The sequence below is a fragment of the Brienomyrus brachyistius genome, chromosome 16, assembly GCF_023856365.1.
Source record: "Brienomyrus brachyistius isolate T26 chromosome 16, BBRACH_0.4, whole genome shotgun sequence".
In the NCBI taxonomy this organism is placed as follows: Eukaryota; Metazoa; Chordata; class Actinopteri; order Osteoglossiformes; family Mormyridae; genus Brienomyrus; species Brienomyrus brachyistius.
Window position 1 is genome coordinate 13,864,355 of NC_064548.1, and position 11,856 is coordinate 13,876,210.

An 11,856-nucleotide genomic window follows, 5' to 3' on the forward strand; every position below is an offset into this window, starting at 1 on the left:
TGATTTCAATTCTGATGTTTCGGTTTAGGGATTAGCTGGCGCCTTGACAATTAACGTTATAGTAATGGCATGTTTAAATGTTAGGTGACGTGAATATCCTCCGTTGCATTTGTATTCATTACAAACATAATGTGGCTGCAGGAGCTAATAGAGTATTGACTTGTGTGACATTATATTGACTTGCATTTTAATTAAATTTAAAAGACTTCGATACTTTTGTGTATGCAATGCACTCACAGTGTAGACAATCGATTGCAACGGGAACGTTAATGCTTCCATATTTTTTTTTCATATATCTCACCTTTCCATGTTCTTTTATTTTTATAATAGATTGCATTTTTAACGCGAATGCATTAATCTGAATTGCGTTTGATTGAATGTTTTCGGAGCGTCGGAGTGACGCCGTACTCGATGTGAGACAGTTTCATATCAGGGGTATAGGAGCTGTCTGTTTTCTTGATTGACAGCAGCCCACATTAAGGGCTTTGGGGGTGGGGATGCCGGTCCGCGGAGACCTCCCCACGGGCCGCTGGAGAGGGAGAGCTGATCTCCGGGAGGAGCCTTTTTAACCCCACTCATTGGTATTCTGATGTGTGGGCGACAAGCTGCTCTCTAAATGGCTGAGACCGGCATCCAGACTGGTATCCCCTTGACTCTCAGACACATTCAGTGGAGGGCCAACGATATGCAGCACAGAATACTCAAATGAGGACCATCCCCAAAACAGCGCGGCTCCTTCGCATTTCACGATTAAGTAACCGAAATGCTGGTCTTTTGTTCTCAGTTTTGGCTTAACTTCACAAACTTTTTTTTTGCCCGGGTAAGTTAGCGACATTAACTCGATGGCCATTAAAAATAAATCTAATACACAACTTGGTATGGATATGAGTGCCTGGATTCCCTTCCCTCTAACATGAACAATGGCAACAACAAAATGTAACGTACCTGAGAGGTAATACGTTCTCTCATTCTTATGCCTAAGTTTGTTATGTTGTAGGAAAACAACTTCTTTCAACTTTTTCCCAATGGTCCAAGTACTTCCTGCAAACCAATGCCTCTGATTTTAAACAATAGGATAAACTGCTATGCTTGTACATTACATTACAAATAATAAATAGCTGTATCTACTTTTTTTCAATCAGTCGTTCTACATTATCATAACAGAACAGTGTGTCTACAACTACTTTATGATAGTTATTTTCTGATTATTAAAAAATGCAAATAAATATGAGCCCGTAATAAAAATTGTGGTTATCTGAAAGTTGTGATGTGAGTATCCGTGTTCATTCACATGCTAGTTTATTGCTGCTAATTGATTTTGCCAAAACACACTCAAAACCTGAATGTGAAATGCAAGTAACATTTGGAAACACACTGACAAAACAGTACAGGCTGAAACCAAGTCAACAGGCTTCGATCCGAAGCATATTTCATGAGAAATGCACAAAATATAATCCCTTAAAATTTCACATCACTTTGTGTAACAAAATGACAAAATGGTTTCTTCCAGCAAGCTAAATGGGGTGGTGCTAACAATCTTGATCTTATTGTGAGGAAATGAAAAAAATTAATACCAAATATTTCTTTAATCAAAACTTAGGATGATGCTAATGTACACCTGTTATAACATCATTATAAAATGTTATAACACGATTAATACAACATGGAGAAAAGGATAGCTCACTAGTACTGGGTACAGCCCCTATACATTATTACCAATTCACTGATCGAGTTACCTGTCCAAATTTTAGAGGTCATGGATGTATAATTGCAAGGCGAAGATGTTCTGTTTGGAGCAAAAGGGACAAACTTGGCACAATGATTATGTTATTAGTAGCTTTGTTGACTGTAAATTAATGTTTGTGTAATTAATCGATGTCTTGGTCATTCAGCTCTTCCAATTAGCATTTTATCTCATTACAGGAGACAAAAAAAAAATGTACACTCCCCATAATTACTACAGGCCGTCGATAAGACCAAAAGAGAAAAGAAAAATCCAATTTATACATTAATATAGAAAAACGTTTTGACCTGATGATAATGTAGATGTTCTGCATTAAATTGTGCTGTAATGTTGGCATTTTTTATAACAATGCATGACAGTGATTCCAACTTCTCTGACATTAAAGTACATTATATGCATCCAAAACAGTTTTCCCTGGATTTCCATTTAATCTAATCTCATTAAATCATCCCGGCATGACAGCATCATTCACCATTAACACGTAATACTCCACTGAGTACTGATGAAAGTTACATCGGAAATGTTCGCAGTTACGTAACCTTTGTGCCACTGTTCAGCCATTTATCCTACAGTTTTATGTTGAAAAGGCTAACTAGCTGTCTTTTTTCCTTCAGAAATACATGACACATTCCACGTCTGTATTATGTAGCTTTCAATATTCATTTTGCGGTATGTGGATAATATTAGCCCATTGCACAACAATACATGTCCCCGCTTACCATGACAATAGTACGGTTCACCAAATTGTGCGCGTAATGTTCATAGATTGATTCTGTATTTATTTAGTTTCTTACTTAGTATTAAAATTACGTTAAATGGGTTGCCTAGAAGCAGTGATTATACATGCATGGGTGCGTTTCACGTTACTGGACCGAGTGTCACCTACTCACCAGAAACATAAATGTTGAGCTTGTGGTTTTTCCCACATAATCAAATGCATGGCTTTAGTAGTAAGTGTGTGACTGCTGGCCGAGGGATATCTTCTCCCAAGTGTCCAATTATTGGAGAAGGATCACGCAGATATATATCATATATAAATGTATTTTTAAAGACCTCTGTTTATTGGAATGAAATATGCTTTGACACTCAAAGGCAGTGTTTCCCACCCCAGTCCTCAGGGACACCCAGCGGTTCACGTTTTTGCTCCCTCCCAGCTCCCTGCCAAACAGTCCACGTTTTTGCTCCCTCCCACCTCCCTGCCAAACAGACCACGTTTTTGCTCCCTCCCACCTCCCTGCCAAACAGTCCACGTTTTTGCTCCCTCCCACCTCCCTGCCAAACAGTCCACGTTTTTGCTCCCTCCCACCTCCCTGCCAAACAGTCCACGTTTTTGCTCCCTCCCACCTCCCTGCCAAACAGTCCACGTTTTTGCTCCCTCCCACCTCCCTGCCAAACAGTCCAGGTTTTTGCTCCCTCCCGGCTCCCTGCCAAACAGACCACGTTTTTGCTCCCTCCCGGCTCCCTGCCAAACAGTCCACGTTTTTGCTCCCTCCCAGCTCCCTGCCAAACAGTCCACGTTTTTGCTCCCTCCCACCTCCCTGCCAAACAGTCCACGTTTTTGTAGTAGGAGACTGGGAGGGAGCAAAAACATGGACTGTCTGGGGATCCCCAATGACCAGGTTGGGAAACACTGCTCTAAGGCAGTGTTTTTGGAAGAGTATATTTTATTACCCTCTGATGGGGGGATGTGCATTATCTCCACTGATTTAAGCTTAAGTAATGTTTGCAGTAAACTTTTCAGTAATTCCCTCATAGCAACCACTGTCACCAAAGCACTTTGACTAACAGAAATCGGTTTAAAATTCTGTTTCAGGAAAACGCCAAAACGCCTAAACCAAACAGCCGGCTCCCATACATCTTATTAAATGCTAAAACCCTACTACATAATCTGTAAATGAAGCAATATGTATTTTGTCATTTTAAGGGGTGTTATGGCCTTAATAAAGCACTTTCGAAGGAGGCCTGGAAAAACTCTGGTGAGTATAGTACTGTTTTTTTTTATTTATTTATTTTAAGTACCCGGAAAACAGAATTTAATGTTTTCCTAATAATTAAATTTCTGACTCAGCTGACCAAGCACATGAAGTTGGCACTGCCTGCTCAGAGGGAGCCACATGGGAATCAGCGCCAGCAGGCAAAACCACAAATTGCACCTTTCTGAACTCCTTCATTAATAAACCATCTCTGGCACAGGAAGTGCTCTCCTGCACCATCGCTTACAGTGGCACACGCAGTGGAGGTCGGCTGTGCTCTGGTGCCATTCCGGAATTATTCCACAGGTTGCCTATGATATACAACCCCCCCAGTATGACTTTGAGGGGGGATAAGAGCTGAGTGAAGAGATGACAGACTAGGTTGGGGGGGGGTTCTGGTCAGCCTGGCTCTGCTGTGAGCCCGGCAGCAGGCTGATGCCGTGCTGGACCAGGGGGCCTTTTGAAGTCTTATTCTCAAGGTGCACATTCGCACAGAAGGGATGGAAGAACATTCCTTCCCCATCGCATGTAAATAGGACCACTGGCCTGCAGCAAAGCATCCACGATTCCCTGGCCAGAACACAAGTCTTGGCCTACAAGTATTCTGTCACCTTAGAGGGTATTCAGTTCAGCAATAGTGATTAGTGCTATTTAAGCAGTGTTTTTATCTTAACAGAAATAAGTTTTTCAATAGAATAAAAAATATATATTTTATGAGAGTTTTATGAGATTTTTTTTTGTCTTGGATTTACAGTGCAGGCAGAACCCAGGTTATAAACAAGACCCCTTCCCTAAGTCTGTCTTTAAATAGAATTTGTAGGTCGGAAAAAAATAATACAGTAGATAATAACAATAATAATATAGTACATAATAATAATAGTAATACAGTACACAATATCAATAATGTATAGTACATAATAACAATAATAATGCAGTACATAATAACAATAGTATTACAGGACATAATAACAATAATGATTATTCAGTGCTAATAAAAGTAACTACATACAGGGTACAGTACACTGCTGTACCTCAATCCGACAAACTGCTAAAGCCTCACGATGCTTTCATGAGTGTCACAAAGTAGTACCTGAATTTGTTATTGCAAACCATTGTATTTAACCAGACTTTTTAATGGACTTTAGGGTAGTCAGTTCATAAGTGAATGTCTGTAAGTCAGACATCCTGTTTTTTTTTTTTTTTTTTTACAGGGACTGCCTGTAAATATTGCTTTCATATCGAGTTAGACATTAAAGCGTTCAGCTGTAACATGGGCTGCTGAGTGAATTTTAAATGAACCATCAAAGATGGTATACAGTACAAACCCCTTCAAGGATAGAGGTAGGATATCATCTTGCCTCTTGTTGGTGGGCGGAGTCTCTCCAACTTCAGATTGGGTGTATGGACACGGTGAGTTGCCAAGACGAAAACTCTGACTGTTGTGTGTGTGTGTGTGTGTGTGTGTGTGTGTGTGTGTGTGTGTACACACTGAGTGGCAGTTTGGCTCATGCTTAGAGAAAGTGTGTGAGGTGCTCAAAAGGGTGCCTCATAGGACAGCGTGATGGAGATACGTGGAGGATCTAACCCCAAGTGCTGAACTATTATTGGACTTTTGTGCACACAAATGAGCAGTCTGGTCTTGGAAACTTCTGGCTGAAGGGACTGAAGGTGAATTTAACTCACACCTCTGAAGAAACTTTTCCCGTACAGCAAGTGACGTTGAGGGCATTGAATGTGAGTAGACCAAGCTCGGTCCTCCATCACAGCAGCGGCTGCAAAGAGTTGTGATCAGGAGACAGTTGGTGCCTGTCATGGCGGTAACCCTAGGAGCCACTGGTGGACACTTGTGGTGAGAGAAGCTGTCAACTGAAGGAGAAGGACTTCAAGGCCTTGCTTGAACTGAGGTATCCCGAGACAGCTGAGGGGTTCCGACAGGCCAGAATGGCTTCAGAGAACTCAGTCACCCAGACAAAACCTCATGAATGTGAGGCATTTGGAGAGGCCATGGAGAGAGACTATCAGGTGGTGTAACGCCTCAGGGGGGTGAGGCAGGATCTAGTTTATGTGTTCTACTGGTTTGGGAAAGTGCTGACCAACTCTGGGATACTGTTAAATGTTTGATGGTAGGGCTGGTCGATATCACATTGAGATTATATCGTGCATGCACGATAATCACCAGGGCTTCAGATGACAGGCGAAACATTTGGCTGGGCACGGATGTTTATTTACGCCCACAATTTGTTAAGCAGATTAGTGGTATGGCTAAAATATTAATGAGATGCATTTTGTCCCTGCCCAGGGAATGCATACTCAAGGGTATTAGAGAGGAGTGTCATAGGTGTCCATTGGTGAATCTAGGGATTAGGAGGAACAATTTAAATCTTTTTGTGTGGTCGTTCAGTTTGTGGTTTTCATGGACAGGCTTTCAAGGCACAGCTGGGACTGGAAGGCGATCTTCTGGTATAGACGGCTAGTGGCACTATCTTTGGATGTCGTACTTTCGGCCTTGTTCGACGAAGACCTCCAGCCAGGGATGAAAATCATACCTTCCCATCACAGGCTGAGGAACTCTTTCAGAAAGGACTGAATCATTCCTTTCAAATGATTCTGGATCTGTTTCACGAGTGACGGCACGAGGGGAATTCGAGATGGACAGGTGGATTGGTGCAGTGTCTGCAGGTTTGAGGCCACTGCACAGGTTTGTGGGGGTGAAGTGAAAGCAGTTGGCTTGGGAACGTCTGGGGATGCCCTGCAATGAGGTGGAATCCGTGACTGCGCTAAGGGAAATCCAGTCTAACTTTCTTGGCATGCTGCCATGGTGATTCTCACCACGAATATATGCTATATAACAGCAGCATCCAACCTATGTTTTTTTTTTTCACGGTAAGAGCTACTTTTACACAAACATAAACCGAGGAGCTACCAGGGCGTGGGGCGAGGATGTGGGAGTAAAACCGTCATGCCGGCTACCGGCTAATTATATCGCCACTGAACAGCAGAACGTCGCATTTCCTGGACACCGCTCATCATCCTCAGGTGTCACGAAGCTGCTGTCAGTTTGAGTGACACTCCCAGAATGTCCGTGAGAAGTGAGATGCCTGCATTGTTTTTGAATGTCGAATGCGGTCTAAGAAAATAGTACTAACCTTTGTGTGCTAAGTTAGGTAGTGACCTGACGAAGCTAATTAATGCGGCCGTGTGAATCCGACAGTCTGAATCTTGCGATCGACTAGGAATGTCTGAAAGATCGATCTGTTGATCGTGATCGACTGGTTGGTGAACACTGTCATATGCAATATGTTGACACTATGTGCTATACAATATTAATAAGTTAATGACTTTTAATTCTCTTGACAAGCAGACCTGAGAGAATTTCACCCTCCTTGGTGTTTGTGGAGTTTACTTGTTCTCTCCATGTTATGAGGCATCTTTCTTCTTTCTTTGTTTGAAAGACTCAGAAGAGGGTAAAGTGATGGTGATTGCGTGCGTGTGTGAGCCCTGTGGAGCACTGGAATCCTATTCTGCTTCCTGCCTTGTACCCTGTGCTGCCTGGGCTCCAGCCCCCCCCCATGACCCTGTACCGGATGGGCTATTTGAGGAAGGATGGATGCAAGTATGAAGAGATTCTCTCCATGTTTCACTGTATGAACCTAACATTGCTTTTGTCTGCTCTAATGGGAATCTCATTATACACAAGATTATAAAGAAACCTGCAAACTATCTAATAAGCTATTGTGCACATGATTGTAATTTTAATTTCAATTTAGGGTACCGGTTAGGATCTTTTTAACTGTGTGAGAGGCACAGAGATTTAGATGTGATTCTCTATCTAATATAGCTGTCGCTTAGCTTTTCAGTATTAATCTAACAGCATTTTTTTTTCATGCATCACAACACTTGCATTTCCATCTCCTTCCTCTCATTAGAAATGGATGAGAGTAATGCAGCGCCTCATATATCTGGAATCGCTTTCCAACGTTCCTGATGGAGGGGATTACCGCAAGGATAGCACGAGCTAGCACAGTACATGTGACAGCGACAATAGGGATTCCCCCCTTTGCCTCACCCCCCCCCCACCACCATGAATTTCAGCTTTTTGAGAATAGCTTATATGCTAATGTAATATTTCCCAGAAACTGGCTTTAAATGTAAAAAATTACAGACTCCACAGCTGTCTTGACCGATTCCTCGAAGCTGAGCGTGGCCTTATAGCTCAGAATCCTCCTATCATTGAGCATTGGAGCACGTTCTTTACCATTCGCCGTCTATATGAGTGACATGGTGCCACTGCAAATAAAATTCAGTTTGCATGCACCAGGGGGTTAGTTAGTAATGTCACATGACTGATATTCTGCAATGGATTTTTGGAATTTCATAATTTGTTAAGTTGCCTATGATGTCACTTTTTGTATCATACATGTATGGATAGTCGCTTTCCAATGAAAAACGCGAATGCGTGTCTCTCCAAAAATCCATCATTTTAGGACCTCGAAAAAAAATGCATTTTCTCAAAAACCGCTTCACAAAATAAACCTAAAACAAAATTACGAGACGCCCCACAGCACCACATATAGAAACCCATCGTTACACTGATGTCAGTGAATGGTTTAGTGCTTTATATGGATCTACCTGGATTGTTGACAGCGAGGCAAATGCAAACAATGATGCTATTTAGCTAGCTAGCTTTCAACATTAATTTGTTCAAATAAGTGTCATAAAGTAATCCATACCAACTACCATCAGCAATGCAAATGTATTATTTACAAACATAGATATTAGCTAAATAGATGGCTTCATAAAAATCTTTTCATTGGTCAATTTTATGTCAAATGCTATCATTAGAAAGAGGAGAGTGAGCATATTCCATAAAAGTCACAATCGTAAAAATACACTCACTGGCCACTTTATTAGGTATACCTGTTCAACTGCTCCTTGAAGCAAATATCTTATCAGCCAATCATATGTCAGCAGCATCATCCGGAGAATGATGCAGATACCGGCCATGAGCTTCAGGTAATGTTCACATCAATCACCAGAATGGAAGAGAAAGGTGATTTATGTGACTTTGAGTGTGGCAGGGTTGTTGGTGCCAGACGGGCTGGTGTGAGTATTTCAGGAACTGCTGATCTACTGGGATTTTCACACACAACCATCTCTAGGGTTTACAGAGAATGGGATGCATAAGAAAAAACAGCCAGTGAGAGGCAGTACTCTGAGCAAAAATGCCTTGTTGATGGCAGAGGTCAGAGAAGAATGGCCAGACTAGTTAAAGCTGATAGAAAGGCAACAGTAATTCAAATAACCACTCATTACAGCCAAGGTATGCAGAAGAGCATCTCTGAATGGTCAGCAATGGAGCCATTCCTGTTAAACTGAAACAGGAAACTGAGGCTACAGTGGGCTCAGCAAAATTGGACAATGGAAGATTAGAAAAACTTTGCCTGGTCCGATAAATCTTGATATCTGCTTCAAAATTCAGATGGTAAGTCAGAATTTGGCATAAACATCATGAAACATATTTCCTTGGCACACTTTGGTCCCCTTAGCACCAACTGAGCATCGTTTAAATGCCACAGCCCACCTGAGTATTGTTGCTGACCATGTCCATCCCTTTATGAGTACAGTCTATCCAGCTTCTAATAGTTACTTCCAGCAGGATAGAGCACCATGTCACAAAGCTCGTCTCATGTCAGGCTGGTTTCCTGAACATGAAAATGAGTTCACTGTACTCAAATGGTCTCCACAGTCACCAGGTCTCAGTCCAGCATGCCTTGGGATGTAGTGGAACGAGAGACTTACATCATGCAGCTGACAGATCTGCAGCAGCTACCCGATGCTATCATGTGAACATGGATCTCTGTGGAATGTTTCAAGCAGCTTGTTGAATCTATGCCATGAAGATTAAGGCAGTTCTAAAGTCAAAAAAGGGTCCAACCCAGTACTAGCAAGGTGAACATAATAAAGTGGCTGGTGAATGTATGTGATTTTCATTGTAAGGCACCAATATGTCTTCATGTCTGAGGTATATGGACTAGACTAGATTTTTAAAACAATAAATCCTAATGGGAAATTGTCAGTAAAGAAGTAATCAACCTGAAAGAACCACATCTGAATAGACAGAAGCGCTTGGCGTGATACTTTTAATGATTAAATAAACATACATTTTGGGGCACGGTGACTCAGTGGTTTGCTCTTTAGTTCTGGGTTCCATTCCCATCCTTGGTTCTGTGTCAGAGGCTATGATACTCACATGAGTTTCCTTCCTGTGCTCTGGGTCTCTCCCACGGTTAGAGCAGTTATGAAGATGCAGTTTGCTGGATTGCTGACTGTAAATAGCCAGTAGCTTGTGAATGTCCCATGATGGACTGACATCCAGTCCAAGCTCTCTCCTGTCTTCTGTTTCCAGGGGCTGGCTCTCTGTGAATCTGTACAACATAATCAGCTAGGGACAGACTGATATAAAACATTTAAATGCAAATTTCCTTATTTAAATATGACAGATTCAATAAGTTTTTCCCACTTTAAAAATTGCTTTTTAAACTTTTTGTCCTCTGAGTATTTAATAGCTTAGAGGTTAAATGACACGGATGAAAAGTGTGAAAAGTAAAAAAAAGTCTTGGACATTCCTCTTTTTAAACGTTTCCACAAGCTATGCTGTGCATTTCCTTTAAACAGGCATCTTACATTTTAAAAGGTCGTTCTTTTATTGGATTCATGCAGGGAAGTCTCCTGTCTTTTGATTGGTCAGTCTTCATTCTGTGCAGTCTTCCCTCTTGCAGAAGGACGGCCCACATGTGACACCAGAGCACTGATCTCACAGTACATCCCAGCCGCCGTTGTCTGCAGCCCGTCTCCACCGAAGTGGAACCGAAGTGTCAAAGTAATGAGCAGGAAGGGAGCACTTTCCGAAAATCAACTCGTGGGGCGGCTGCAGCCTGCTGTTCCTGAGGCCTGGATCCTGCTAGCTAATCCCACTAGGAGCTGACCCCCCACTGGTCAACCCCCCCCCAACGTACAAAAAGCTTTGGAGCTTGAGGGTGGAGGTTGCCGTGGCGATCACCTGCCAGCCGTTGCCACTCTCCGCCACCTCATGTCTCCTTCCATGCATGTGGCGTAGGTCTGAGAAAACCTCAACCAGGGCACCTGTGTCCCCACCAAAACGCCTGGCTCCCACCTCCTAAGAACCAGTTACAGTACCGTTTGGACTCCTCGTGGAAGACAGTGCCACTAGATTACAGTTTAGCGCAATTACGATAATGAACGAGATGGGAGTGCCGGCGCACAGCCGCTGAGCTGTAATGAGACGTTTTTTAAGCTAAATCGATATGCTGATGGGCGGCTGCATTGGCAGAGACCCTCGCAAGGGAAGTAAATAGCAGCAGTCATAATTGGTGGTGTGAGGAAACAGTCGGAGGATGTAATTAAAGCGTTACGACCTGATGGCGTGATTCGCTGGAGTTATCTGAGAGTCACATTTAACTACAAAAATAACAACCTCTTAAAATTTTGAGGCATGTAGGTCTTTTCCAAAACCAACCTTTTTGTCTGGCCATAATACTCCAGTCTTTCAATGAAGGATTCCATAGCAGCACTGACAATTAAATATGAGTCCTGTCCACCTTTCATAGCTGTTTATCCAGTTCAGGGTCATGATGAACCTAGAAACTATTCCAGAAATCACAGGGCAGATCTTTGGACTGTGGTGGGGGAATCAGGGAACCTGGAAGGAACCCATGCGAACCTGGGAAGACACATATGTTCTTATATGACCGTAGGTAATACTCAAACAGCCGTAAGTCTGTGGCACGGACTCTGTCCATAAAACAAAAGGTTGTTGGTTCAAACCCTGCAGTCAGAAAAGCAATTCACCTTTGGGCCTTTATCTCCAACAGCTCTAGGTACTGACTGGCCCCACTTTCTCAGAAATGTAGAGTGTTTTAGACAGAAGTGTCTGTTAAAGAAATTGAATGTAATGTTGGGGTGTGAGTCCAAAGTAGTAAACACTGACGCAACCCAGTGCTGGTTCCCGTCCCTGACAGATCCCTCCTCGGGTTCCAGTCTACTCTAAGACGCCGTTAGTAATGGCTCTGTTCTCATCACCATCCCATATGGGCTAGATTTTAGCAGAGCTATTGATGA